Source organism: Culex quinquefasciatus, chromosome 2, assembly GCF_015732765.1.
Source record: "Culex quinquefasciatus strain JHB chromosome 2, VPISU_Cqui_1.0_pri_paternal, whole genome shotgun sequence".
Classification (NCBI taxonomy): Eukaryota; Metazoa; Arthropoda; class Insecta; order Diptera; family Culicidae; genus Culex; species Culex quinquefasciatus.
Genome location: NC_051862.1, coordinates 15,345,458 through 15,358,879, shown reverse-complemented (window position 1 = coordinate 15,358,879; position 13,422 = coordinate 15,345,458). Strand labels below are relative to the sequence as shown.

Below are 13,422 nucleotides of genomic sequence, written 5' to 3'. Positions count from 1 at the left end.
GGGTCAGAGCGGTAAGAGAACCTGAACGTGGACCTGACCGAAAGCATCCAGAAATTTACCGATGCCGTGCATAAACATGCGGTGCGTTGAGCGATTCTACAGCCAAAAAAACGCGTCTCTAACCGAGTTGTTTTCTTTCAGGTGCACATCAAGGTCCTCGAGACGACACGCGACGGCATGAAGATCGAGGCGCGGCACGTCCGGCGGAAGCAGCTCAACCAGTACCTCGACCCGAACCTGCTCAAGCGGGAGCGCAACTCCTTCGCCGTCGCAAATGCGCAAACGACCTGCTCAGAAGAAACTAGAAACTAGAGCGAAATTCGACGGGTTTTGATTACAGATTGTCAAGGCAAACAGATTGGCCAATGTTTCTGGAAACCAAACGTGCTGGACACCAATCGCCCTTTACGCCCAGCAAAACTGGCAGTGTTGCAAGCGCAAAACATACGTTGCCAGTGCCGATTTATTTTGCATCGGCCAATCTGTCTCCCTCGACAATCTGTAGTTTTGATTCGCGGTGTTTCGGTGAGTGATCGTATCACTATGGCAGCGTTGGGTTTTTTGGCCGCTATTGCTCCATAATGTTAACACATTATGGCCAGAACAAAACAGTGTTTCTAGACTGGTTGGACGAAATCACTAGTGTCGTGGCACCTGTGCCGATGTCGATTTCGACTCTCCGCTAGGTCAGCGACGAATGTCTCGAGTGTGACGAGCGGAAGTTGTTAAATTCGTTTGGACCGCTCTCTACCATCGCACGTCGATCTTCACAGTGTCAGGTCAGTTAGATTGACCAGCGGAATTACGGTTCCGTTCTCTAGCATCAACGGAATCGGTGATGTGGAGGTGTAGTGTGATAGTTTAAACAAATAGGGCGTTTTGTCCCGGCGAAATTAAGTTTCAGATCCTCTGCGAAAGTTATTCCTTGTTTCGCATAATCTACACCAACCATCAAAGGAAACACAGTCATCAAAAAAGTTAGGACTTGCCTTCTTTTGAATGCAGAATCTCTTTTTGCATTTAATTTCTAAATCAATTTATCAATAATTTATATTCAACGCAAAAAAAATATTTGCCTTGCGCGTTCTCTCTTTTCTCTTCTCTCGCTACGCTTCGTTACCTGCTCTCGCGCAGGCAAGCGCTTAGCGCAGGCAAAAACAGTCTGAAGTAAAACGTTTGTGCGGCTGGTCGTTGTTTACGTTTTGTGCGCAGGTATAATTTTCAAACAAATCATTTAATTTACCAGATACTTTGTTTATATTTTTCTTGTTGATCATTTCAGCGCCGTGGAGAACTTGATAAAAACGGAACAGCTGGTGCTGGAGAACTCGATCGGTGATCAAAAGAGATTTTGCCGGCAGACGGCCGAAAATATTGTTCCGCCGAGGATGCGACAAAGCGAACAAACGATTGGCATCAATCAATCTGAATAATCAGATAAGTACATATGATATTTGAATATTATATTCAACTTGATACTTTGTGATTTTTTCTTCTTACTTTTTCAGGTTTGGCTGATTTTGGCAGTATGATCAACTAAACAGAATCAACATTCAACTAGAATTTATGCCGCTAAAGTTCAAATATTATTGCTGTGAACCATCCGTCAAAAAGTGAACAATTCTGTAAAAAAATAGGTAGGTAAAAAATGTAAGAAAAACTTTTAAAAACTATTTCAAAACTATTTCTCAAAAATTGTAAATTTGTATGATAAACTTTAATTTACCATTTGAAAACTATTTCTGAAATAGTGAAACTGGGAAAAATGTAGGATAAACCTTAAATAACCATATGAAAACTATTTCCAAAATAGTAGCGCTATGTAAAAATTGCAAGAAAAACCCTTAAAAACCATTTACGAACCATTTCTAAAATAGTAGCAGCAAGGTTAAAAATTGTGCGAACAACCTTATAATACCATTTAAAAACCTTTTCTGAAATAGTAAAAACCGGAAGAAAAAGGTCGCTTTTTCGCGAAAATAGACTTTATTTTTACCATTACACAAATGGTAATTTGACGAAACGTTGTTCGGGGATTTTTAAGGTTACCGTTCCCGCATAGAAAAAAAACGTTTGAAAATCATTTGTTAAATATTCAATCAACCTTTTACCAAATTGTATAGCAACTATTTGGTAAATATTTTTTTTAATTCCTCACTGTCTCTCAAATAGTGAACTATTCCCCATATATGTTGTTAGCAATATTCACTATTTGATTTTTTCTTCTAGCGACACTTTGTCAAATTCTTTTTGAAAGTTCATTTTTGCGTATATATTTTAGGGATTTCACCATTTCTCAAACGGTTTTTTATGGTTTTAAATAGTTATTTGAGTGATTTTCCATGGCGCGTTACATTTTGAGAAATAGTTGTAACAATTCGAATTAACATCAATTTTTAAGGGTTTTCGGGATTTTGAGCAAAAAACAGTGCAGTTTTACTTTGTCCAAATGTTTTAATTTATTTTGTCATTTTAGTAGTACAATGATCGAAAAATCCTAAGCTAAAAAAGGGGGTTCCTTTTAACTGGTGTTTAATTTCGGGAGGAAGAGGTATTGCGTGTGTCTAAAGGTTTGACTTGTCAAAAAAAAGACATTTCTAATTCTAAGTTAAACAAATCTGAAGGAAACTTTCGCTACAGCAGGATGTTGATCAAAGTCGTACGCCCCATCCAGCACAACTGTAGCATTTTCGATGCCAGCTCCATCTTCGCCATCCTGTGGACGTCGTCAATTAGGTACTCTGCTTGACTTGAAATCGCTTGCGATAGGAAACGGCGCAGCTATATCACGCCGGTTATTCGTAGTTTGGAAGCTTCGAGTTTAGATAAAAGTGGCACCGCTGGTTGATGAGAGCGTGTCGCACCCTGATGACCTGTCGCACTTGACGAAATTCATTTTAAGATCAAAGCATGCTTCAGGTACAAACCTAGAAAAATAAAACAAAATAAACCACAATGTATTTATTTACAATATAATATTCAAGTCCCATGGTGATATTCCACTCTACGTTGAATACAAAATCTGCAAATAAATCGAGTTGCACATTTGAAATGAGAGAATTTAGAGAAAGTGCAAATCAAACAGAGTACTTCTGATTTATTCGAATTATGTTTGATGGGCAAACAACGAGATTCACATAAAAAAAAGCAAATGGGAATAAGAAATGAAACTTCTCGACATACATACCAGTACATTCTTTGTGATGTTTCCATTTAGGCCGAAAACTCTCGGGCTGCATTGGTTCTATTGCCAGCTCCGTCAACAGAATATCAACTGCTGCTTGGCCGCTCGAAAAGACTTTTTACTCAAGAGGAGGACGAAGAGGAGGAGGGAAGATAAGCTAAATATACCTATCTAAATGGCCGCGACGAACTTTGCCCACGACCATCCTCGACAATGTCGACTAGAATGCACAAGAACAGGTCCACACAATTCGGGATTCACCGAGAGAATCTGTCGCTAAAAACGCGTCCTTGTTGGTGGCAGCCGGGGTAGGAATCACAAATCTGAAAAGGTACTTTTCGTCGAAATCTGAAACAACATGATTGTTTGCATTAAAATTTAATAAAAATTTGCGTGGTTATCCGGTTGATTTGTTTTGGTTGGTTCTTGGAAGTAAACAAACCTGGTGGATTTTCACGTAGCACTCTAGAAGCAAACACTTCTGTAAACAAACGATCCGGAAAACCACTCAATTGTCACCTTTGTATTGTTTTTCCTCCTCGGCGACTTCGATCCCGCTGGACGGAAGGATGGAACTTTTTTTTTTCTAGCTGCTCACGGATGTAAACAAACGCAGCCAATACTTGCTGTGAGGATGGAAGGCAGTTCTTTTACACTCACTTTTGAAAACAAAACACGAACGCGAAAATAGTGAAGATGCTTATAAACAACCGCGAACCGTGACGACCACGACGAAACGCACCAAAACAAGAGGAGTTTTGACTTGTCAACTTTCAGCGCAGACCTCTTTTGACTGTCGCTGCGCGCGACGGGCGAAAACAGAAATATAAACACAAAAGAGAGAGAGCGCGCGCTTTGTGGAATAGCCTTTCACCACATACAAGTTTTTGGTGTAAAATACAAAGCAAAATTCTAAGTTCCGCATTTTTAATTCAGTACCATTTTTAAAAGTTACTTAGATATAACAAAATCACATCGTTTCAATGTTCTGGCCGGTTACGTTGCCACCAAACAGCAAGAACAATTGCGACAAATTTCAAACCGTGAGTTTATCAAAAACGGGACATCATAAAAAATCGACTCACTCTCTCTTTGGGCAGGTCCAGCTTGACGTGACCCCGCGTAAATGCTGCACCATGTCCTGCCGCGTCAGCGCGTCTTACAGTTCCATCGCTCGGCACTGGAACTGCTCATTCTGCTGCATTCCACTTTCGGTTCCCTTGATCCCAAAAAGGTAAGCCGAGGTGAAGAAATCAATCGCTTCATACACATCCGTTTGAGACTTGGACATCACCATGTCCTGCAGCATAGACGATTTCCACGAAACGGATCGAATCCTTCAGGAAGTTGACCTCGTTTTCCTTTTCTGGAACTCCTCGTTCAGGTTCGGGCCGTGCTGGGTCTTGACGTAATACGCTTTCGAGAACATCATGTAGTACACCCACTGCTGTTGGGTTTTCTTGAGCGCCGGGTCCTGCTCGAACATCTTGTTGCGAATTTCCTGCAGCTGACCGTCTTCCGTCCCGTTCTTCATTGCGAAGTTTCGCCAGGAGAGCTTAGCGGAGAACGGATTATGCTCGAGGATCAACGCGATCGAGTTCTTGCGCACCAGCAGTGACTTGTCCTCGAGCCGTTCGACAGAACCTTTCAGCACCTGGTGCTGCCAGCTGCTAAGTGGAACCGCGTTCTGGCCCTGAATGTAGTGCCTAATCTGAAGCACCTTCGAGCGGACATGGGCCGAAACGTCCATCGTGTGGTTGAACAAATCATGCAGGAAGTCATCGCGTGTTTCCTTCAGCTCATCGGCCAGTTCCTCCTAGGTCAGCTCGGTCACGATGGCTTCGCCCATGATATGCAGGACACAGTTGCGCATCACGTAAGATTCCAGGTTCCTCAGTTCGTCGCTCATCGTGGACAAATGTGGAATGATAAGCTTCGGAGCGAGCATTCCCAGCTCCAGCAACTGGCTCATGTGCTTTGCAGTTTGGCTGTAGGTCGTGTCCACGTTGACCCGCTCGATCAATTCCTTGTTCAACACCAGGTAGATCGAAGCGATGCAAAATCTTCGTACAGCAGCATCACGCCGTCAGCGATCAGCACAATGGACGCTTCGCAGTGCTCCAGGATTCGCACTTGATTACGCTGAAAACGAAAGATTGTGATCATCTCAAAATAATTAAACGAAACATGTTCCAACTTACGGCCGTTGAAACAGATTGTACAGCACCTCAGCCTGCTCGTTGTCCTTCAGCGCCGGCACCCATTCCGCCTGCGGCACCCCCTTTTGCCATCGATGTCCTGCCGACAGTCCAATTCCGGTCTACGCGAGACACTCCGACCAAAATACGGACAAGTCAACCTTGACCCTAAGTGGGGGGAGAGAAAATTTTCGCACAAAACAATCACAAAAATGTGCACTTTGGCAAGTACCCAAAAGGGATCTTCACTCGTCGCAAATTCCGCGCGGATCCACGGTCGGAACGGAACGCAAAGGTCCCACCGGAACAAGGATACGGAGCGCACAAGGTTTTTCCTCCTCCACGAACTGTGCTGAATGTTTGGTTGTTCGCGAACTTTGTGTTTTGACAGACGTTCAAAAGGGGTATGGCCATTTATGTCGATCATGTCGATTGATTAATTAAGTCGATCTATATTATGCAATGTTGGATACAAGTGGAATGCATTAAAACTTGGATGCAACCAACGACATTGAAACGCATGAAACTTTTTTTGAAAATGCAGTGCAAATAGTTGGGAATCGGTTTAGTTAGAAATATTGCAAACTTTGCAGAGTTTTTTTAAAAAGGACGAATAAACTATTGTCTTTCATATGTTTATAGGACCTAATAAAAAACTCTAGAATTTCAAACTAGGGTGTGTGTCTTATATAGTTTTTTTGCACTTTTGCAATAATTAAACTAAAAGGCCATCTAATTGAATGTTGATGTCACCAACAAATTTTTGCCCGAGTTGGATGCTATGAAACTATGTGTTACAACTAAAATTATGTTTATACTTCATGTAGATTAAATAAAAAACATAAATATTTCTTATTTTGTAGAAACAATATATTAATTTCTAATTTTGTTAAAACAGCTTCTTTAAAAGAATTTTGATTAAAATTTAAAAAAATATATATAAATAGACTTTATCTGAAAAGGTCCTACGTACACAAACAACGTGTTACACTAAAATTTTACATGTTTGCATTTTACCCTAAAAACATAAGATCTGTCAAATAATTAATTCATAATCAGGAATATGATCAAAGTCTTGCAGCATTTAAAATTTAAATTAACAATTTTCCAAATACTGACTATTTGTGAAAACATAACTCCATATTTTCGAACCAACAATTTGACAAATCGTCAACATTTCCCAAAAAGTAATTTAATGTTTCTTTATGGTCACTAAATCATCCTCGTTCATCCGGGTTGCTAACCACCCTCAATTCAGATGGTCGAACTTTATGATAAATGGTAGGGTACCATTTCCGATATGGTATTTTTAAGGTTTTCCTACCATTTTTCAAATAGTGACTACGATCTCTGAAATGGTGAGAAAACCATTTAACAAAAAGTTTTTTTAATGTTCTCGTTTATGCGGGTTGTTGTCAACATTTCTGCTTAATTATAAAAATAATTTGATAAAACAATTTAAAGCATTTCATTGAATCTAACCATAAGTAACAAATTTGAAAACATGATTTAAGAATATGTTCCAACTAAAAATTTAAACAAACTTTACTGATGCAAACTGAGATCCAATTTGTATGTTTTTCTTGTTCTTCCCTTAATTAATGAAATCATGTAATCACCAAATTTATTTCCTTAAATATGTTTATTCTATAGCATTCTATATGAAAAGCAGTTTGAATTCCATAACTTTTCGATAATTTTGGTGACTTCGGAACATATTTAGAGGACTTAAAAACGCGTCTTTTGGCGAAAAAGAAACTCGCGAGGTTTTTCCAAAAGTAACAGCAATTCTACGGTTTCCAAAAGGACCATTTAAATTTATTGTGTCTTTTTTTGAGGATAGAAATAAAATATTTGTTGCATTTGAAAGCTTAAGACCAGGGCTGGTGATTTTTCTCGGCAAAAAACATAATTTCGCGGCATGTCAATTACAAAACATTGGAATTTCACGGTACTATGCTGCCCCTGATCGCATAAATGTCCTATATGCCTTTTCATCACTTTTGAGTTATTGATGCAGTTTGTTTAAAAATCGTGTGCACTTTCAAGAGCCAGTACTTTGTTCTAGAAATCAGGGAGAATTTTTTTGTGAAAACTTAACATGTAGCCTTATGCGTGGGACAAACTTCAAATGCGTTTTTCTCAGTATGGTACCCTTAAATTTAGAGTCTAAATACCTCAAGGAAATTTAATCAAGAAATCTGTTTAAAAATTTATACTAAAATCCATTACTGAACATGTTATTAGTAGTTTATGATGCAAAACATAACCTTTGACACAAAATATTCAAATAAACTTGCTAAAATATCTGCATAATGAAGCCGATTCTAAATATAAGATTCATCATAATCAGTATAATCAGTAAAATAAGTGAAATAAAATTGTGTATGTTTTTCAGCGAAATGGAAAATTGAATGTTGAAAAAGTTATGGCATAATTTAATTTATGACAGTTTTTTCCAACAATTGTTGTTGATAATTCCTTAAAATTATGAACTTTTTAAAATGTTTATCGAATGTTCTTTTACAAATTTATAAATTTTAAGCCAAATCGAATTAAAAAACTGTATATTCTTGTTATTTTCTTGATGTTATATTCAATTTACTCATCACATTTTTTTAAATTACTGCTTTCAGAACTCCACTTTAAAATATTGTAACGTGTTTGAATTAACAAATCGACGTCGTCGTGCTATCTTGTCGCACCCGCCATTTTGACGTTCCGAGAAAAACGCGTTTTAATGTATGACCTTGAATATACAAAAACGAGAGCACGCAATGTAAACAATAACAAACACGTTTTGTTTGGCTGACCATTCTGTGCATTGTCCCAAAGTTTGGTTGAAGTTGGTTGCTGGAGTCCCGAGTTATAATTACAAATGTTTACGGTAGTCTAGCTTGTACGTGCGACAAACGCATCCTGACTTTCCTGGCCTGAAATCCCTTTGGCCTTTTGTCGCACTTACATCAATTTTCATGGAGTGACAAGATAGCACGACAAGATTGAAACTACTTTCATATGTAAAGTGACAAAAATGCACGGAGTTTTTTCGGTTTTTGTTGAATATCTCAGGATTGAAATCGAATTTCGGGGATCTGTGAAGGTCAAAAGGTGAGGCATTGTGAGCTGCACAAAATGGCGTTCTTAACTCAATTTGGCCCAAAATGCACGTACGACAAGTTAGCACGATGGCGACGAAATATAAGTTTAAATATACTGAGGAGCAATTTGACAATAGATTGATTTAAATTTCACGATAGATCACGATATTTATCAAGTTTCATGGCTAAAGGCACATTTCACGGAATACACGTCTTGCACGAAATCGCGAAAAATCAATTGCCCGACTTAAGACTTCCTCTTTGCAATAATGAAAAAATCTATAGAAAATTTTTATGAAAACTACATTAAAAATTGTTTGGATACATAGGTTTTGGGGTATTTTTCTATGCTCAATATAAATTTTATTTAGAAATCGAAAAAAAACTTCAGCTTCAGCTAAAATATTATTTAAAAAAATCTCTAGAAATCGATTCCTACGTCAAACTGATTTAGCTTCTCAGACCACTGCGAATTTTGAAATTTTCGACTCATTTCTAAAAATTTGTTTTTTATTTAACCCTGATTAAGAGCTTAAGAAAACTACATTTTGACATTTTCAAATGTAAGGATTGATTTGTAGAATATTTTTTATTGAATAGAACGTAAAATTCAACAACTTTTCATATTATATTTATATTATGACATTGAAAATCAAACCAAAAGATTCCGGGATATCATTAGTTGTATAAAAACAAAAAGGGCTTATTTGGTAAAATTTTCACAGATCTTTAACACTCTTATCATAAAAAATAGCTTCTATTTCAAAAGGTCTGAAAATTCAAAAATTCCGGAAAATATTTGTGAGTTTGCAGAAAGACTCAATTTCAAATATATTTTTTCAAATAAATAACTTTCAGTAAATTACATTCAGACAAATCCAATATTTATGATTGTATCGCTGATTTTTTTTTTGCTTCTAAATAGTGTAAAGTAAATTCTTTAATTTTTCAAAATTGATAGCAAACGAAACAATATATTATATTTTACAATCAAGTTAATCTGTTTATAACACTTAATCATTTAGAACACGGTAAAAGAAATCATTAAGATATCAATGTATTTCAAATCTCAATCAAATCTGTTTTGATTTTGGCCGACGGATTCCCTTGCATGAATTTGGCTCAAATTTTGACCAGCCATGTGTACAGATCGATCCGTGAAACATTTGCCTAAATGAAACACTATTATTAGATCGCAAACAATTTTTGCATTGCAGCCAAAATAATATGAATAGTTGAATTTTCCGTCTACTCCATGTAGAAACTTTGAATAACTTTGATGATTGTTGATAATTATTTGTACCATCATCAGAGGTTATAATGAGTCTGGGGGGTGAGATTGGGTCATACAAAAATGTTGAAATTTTTATGACCCAATTTCACCTCTTAGACCTAATGTTACCCCTGATAACGGTATTATCTTCGCTGGATTTCGGAAAATTATCTTTGCTTTTTTTCAAATATGTTAGTAAATCACACAGTCACACAGCAAACTCAAAAACCAATTAGACGACACCGTAAATGCAAATATTACAAAGCATACATTTGCTGCTGGCAGCTCGATCGGACAGAACGCTCGTCGCGTACGGGGAAGGATCATCGCTGATCAGTCCTTCCTCGGAGGACGGCATTTTGCAGTCGCAGTTGTATACAAGCTTTCTGGGTTTTTGGATGTTTCGCTTCAGAAAGTTTCACCTGGAAAAAAGGGAGTCAAGGTGTTAAAAAGGATAGCTAAATAGTGGAAAATCAAACCAAATCCAATCCAACAAAAGCCAAGAAAATCACTCGAAACGCAAACTTTTACCCTTCTTAACTAGATCAAACCAATCGGATTGAGCACAGTGGCTTAACCCCGGGTTCATAGGGGCGCCACCAACCAGGAACGGTCGATTGAACTGGAACCGCCCATCCTGAGTCCGTTCACCACCGACCTACCTTCAGCTAGGTGACTGCAGTACCAGTAACCGACCAACCCAGAAACGGAATTCGCCGCGGTTGCAATGGGAACTGGGGCTTCACGAATGCAAATCACATTCATTTGGAAACTCCTGCGCTCTGGGGAGAGTTACCTTTCCGTTTCGTTTGTAACTAATTCGCGAGAATGGTACGTGAGTTCTTGCTTTTTCGTTGTAGTCTTGTTTTTTTAGACCGTCGTCGGTTGTTTTTCGCACCGGTTGGGGATCCGGGCACGGCCGAACCACCTCCGGAACCAATTTAATTAACACTTTCCGACCAGGCAAGCAACCCCCGGCGAACGGCCGCCTAAGCGCTCCCAAAGACTAAAGGTCTGTTTCACGCTGGGAAGCTCACTCCCCGGAGTTAGGGCCTAGGTCCCGCATCGGCCACGGTGCGGTCGCTCCGTATGATTAATCATTCGAGCATGCAAGACAGTGGTTCCAGCTAAACTTATAATGGTAAAAGTTTAGCAAAATCAACTTAGTCAAGTTGTTAGTATATCTTAGAACAGAAAAAATATATATTTTTTTTTTAAATTCACAAAAGTTTATTGTACACTAATGAAAATAAATTACTTGTTTCAAATTTATTTCTGATGACACCGTGCACCGACTACAACCCATCGTGAGCCTGTTTTCGACATCCTGCGCCCTAAAACTAAACCACCAACCCGTCGAAGAATGCGAACCGTGTCGGATATTTTAATGGTTAGTCGAACGTACTTGCGCGCCAAAAGCAAAAGGCCAAAGTGGCATGTTCTCACCGATTTCAGCTGATCACCACACGCGAAAGGAAATAACTAATCAATTAAACGCACTCAAAAGCGCGCGCGCGCGCTCGAGCACACTCTCAATGAACGAGCTCTGAATGGAGATTAAAGTGCACTGGCAGGCAGAGCTGGAGCTGAAGCAAGTGTGTGACACGTGGCAAATGGCCCAACAGGAAAAAGTGTGTGGTGTGGTGGGTTTTTTATTTGCGAAACCCAACAGCCGCACATCGGAGCAATTATCCCATATGGGATCCCACTCACTCACCAGCAACAGGGGAGAGAGAATGAATGAATGGATCGAAAAAAGGAGTATAAGACAAAATAATCGCCAAACCAGACAGGATTTTCCAATTCGAGCGATAGTTAATCGGTGTTCTTAAAGTGGTAAAGACGGCGATAGGACGGGTTTGTTGTTGTTGCACAGGAATAAAAAGTGATTAGATTTATGATGTATAAAAGTTTTATATTTGTAATAAAACCGTACATTTCTTAAATAATGATTTTATATGATTACCAAAACGCCAAATACAAGTTGCGATGTAAGCAAATATTTTGATAATAATTTAAAATTGACTGCATTGACTCAATTTAAGTCGAATGATGGATGCAGTCAATTTTAAATTATTATCAAAATATTTTATTTGTGCTAATGCAAAAAATGATGAGTTTGTTCCAATGAGATTTTTATTATGATCTTTTCAAAGTTTGATTCCAACTCAATAGTTCTTAAAAATTATTACTTGAGCTACAAAAGAAAAATCATGGTAATATTACATAATGTCAGAAAAAATGTGTAATTTTACCTCTAAAAATGTGTATTTTTAAAACATTTCTGGAGTAATGTCACATTTTCAGTCTAAATTGAGGTAAAATTACACCATAAAAAAGGTAATATTCATCTTCCAAATTAACACTTTTTTTTGTGTAATTTCTAGCCTGTCCTGAAAATATAAAAAAAAATATATTTTAATTCCAATGAGTAGTTTTAAAATAAAATAAGTTCAACGTGAAATTACTCAGATTTTTTTTATGTAATGCGACATATTTGAAATAAATATTCAAGAATTTACTCGGTACTAAAGCCTTTAGAATTTGTGGGAACAGTAACCTTTTTTTTGGGCACCAATTTTTCAATGTTTCATTTGAATTTATTTGCATGGATTATGTGTACTAGAACAATAAACTATTTTAAAAGTAACCATTATCTATGAGGATAAATAAACTAATTTCTTTGAACCTGCAACGAAAAAAAAACCTTGAAGTTTGAAAATGTGTTTTAATCAGATTTATTAAAGTTACGAAATTTAACCAGAGATTCCAATTTTTATTAAATGCAGTCTAGACTCGATTATTCAAAACCTCGATTTTCCGAAGTTTCTATTATCCTAAGTTTGATTATCCTAAGGTTTGTATGGGACTTCGAAAAATCGAATCACGAAGAAAACAAAATTATTCGTTTATTTTTTATTTTTTATGTTTATTTGAATCAAATTCGAATAGTTTATTGCCTGTTAAACTATAAAATGCATTTTTCAAATATTTCATCTCCGCCATCTTGGAATTTTAAATTCTGAATCACTTTAGCGTAGCTTAGGGGTCATACATAAGCTTGACAATCGAAAAAAAGACAACGATTTGTCTTCGTCATACATAAGCTTGACAATCCGAAGTGTTTTTTATTTCGAAGCCTTCGGATAATCGGATAATTTCGTAATTTTAGGGTTTTCAGCAGTGTTGTACTTTGTTTCACGATTTTTAATATTTATTAATTTATTTATTTATTTGTTTGTGTAAATCGGTTTATTCCAAATTAATTTTTTCGCAATGCAAAAAATCTTCAAGCAAAAAACAAATAAGGTAATGTTTGCGAAGAGCTAAAAAGAAAATTATTGCAAAAACAAAAACATTTATAATCTTTAAATTCTAAATAAAAAAAAGTAATTTAAAAATATTTTTTTAAAAATATCTATTTTTAATCTACTATAAGGCCGATGCAAATATTTTTCAAAGTTTTTGTCACTCAGCTCTGGCCGAAGTCATACTCGTACAGTTGATAGGAAATCATTAGTTTTCTTAGAAAAAGATCTTACAAAAACTAAAAAATTAAGGAAAAAATATCAATTTTTCGAGCCGATTTTGAAGGGGAGTGGGATGACAAAAACTTTTTATAAAATTTGTACCAGCCTTAATAAGTTAACAGTACAAAATATTGTT

The 13,422-nt window shown here is 37.0% G+C and overlaps 1 protein-coding gene and 1 long non-coding RNA gene across 2 annotated transcripts in view; both read right to left on the bottom strand.

Moving 5' to 3' along the window:
- LOC6051215 (calpain-11) overlaps window positions 1–13,422 on the bottom strand; it is a 156,886-nt gene that overhangs the window by 50,023 nt on the left and 93,441 nt on the right. The gene's annotated exons all lie outside the window — the stretch shown is intronic.
- LOC119766637 lies at window positions 2,435–4,194 on the bottom strand. Its single transcript, XR_005277024.1, has 2 exons — window positions 3,188–4,194; window positions 2,435–2,927 (listed from the first exon to the last, which is right to left on the bottom strand). It is a non-coding gene; the product is annotated as an uncharacterized LOC119766637 (long non-coding RNA).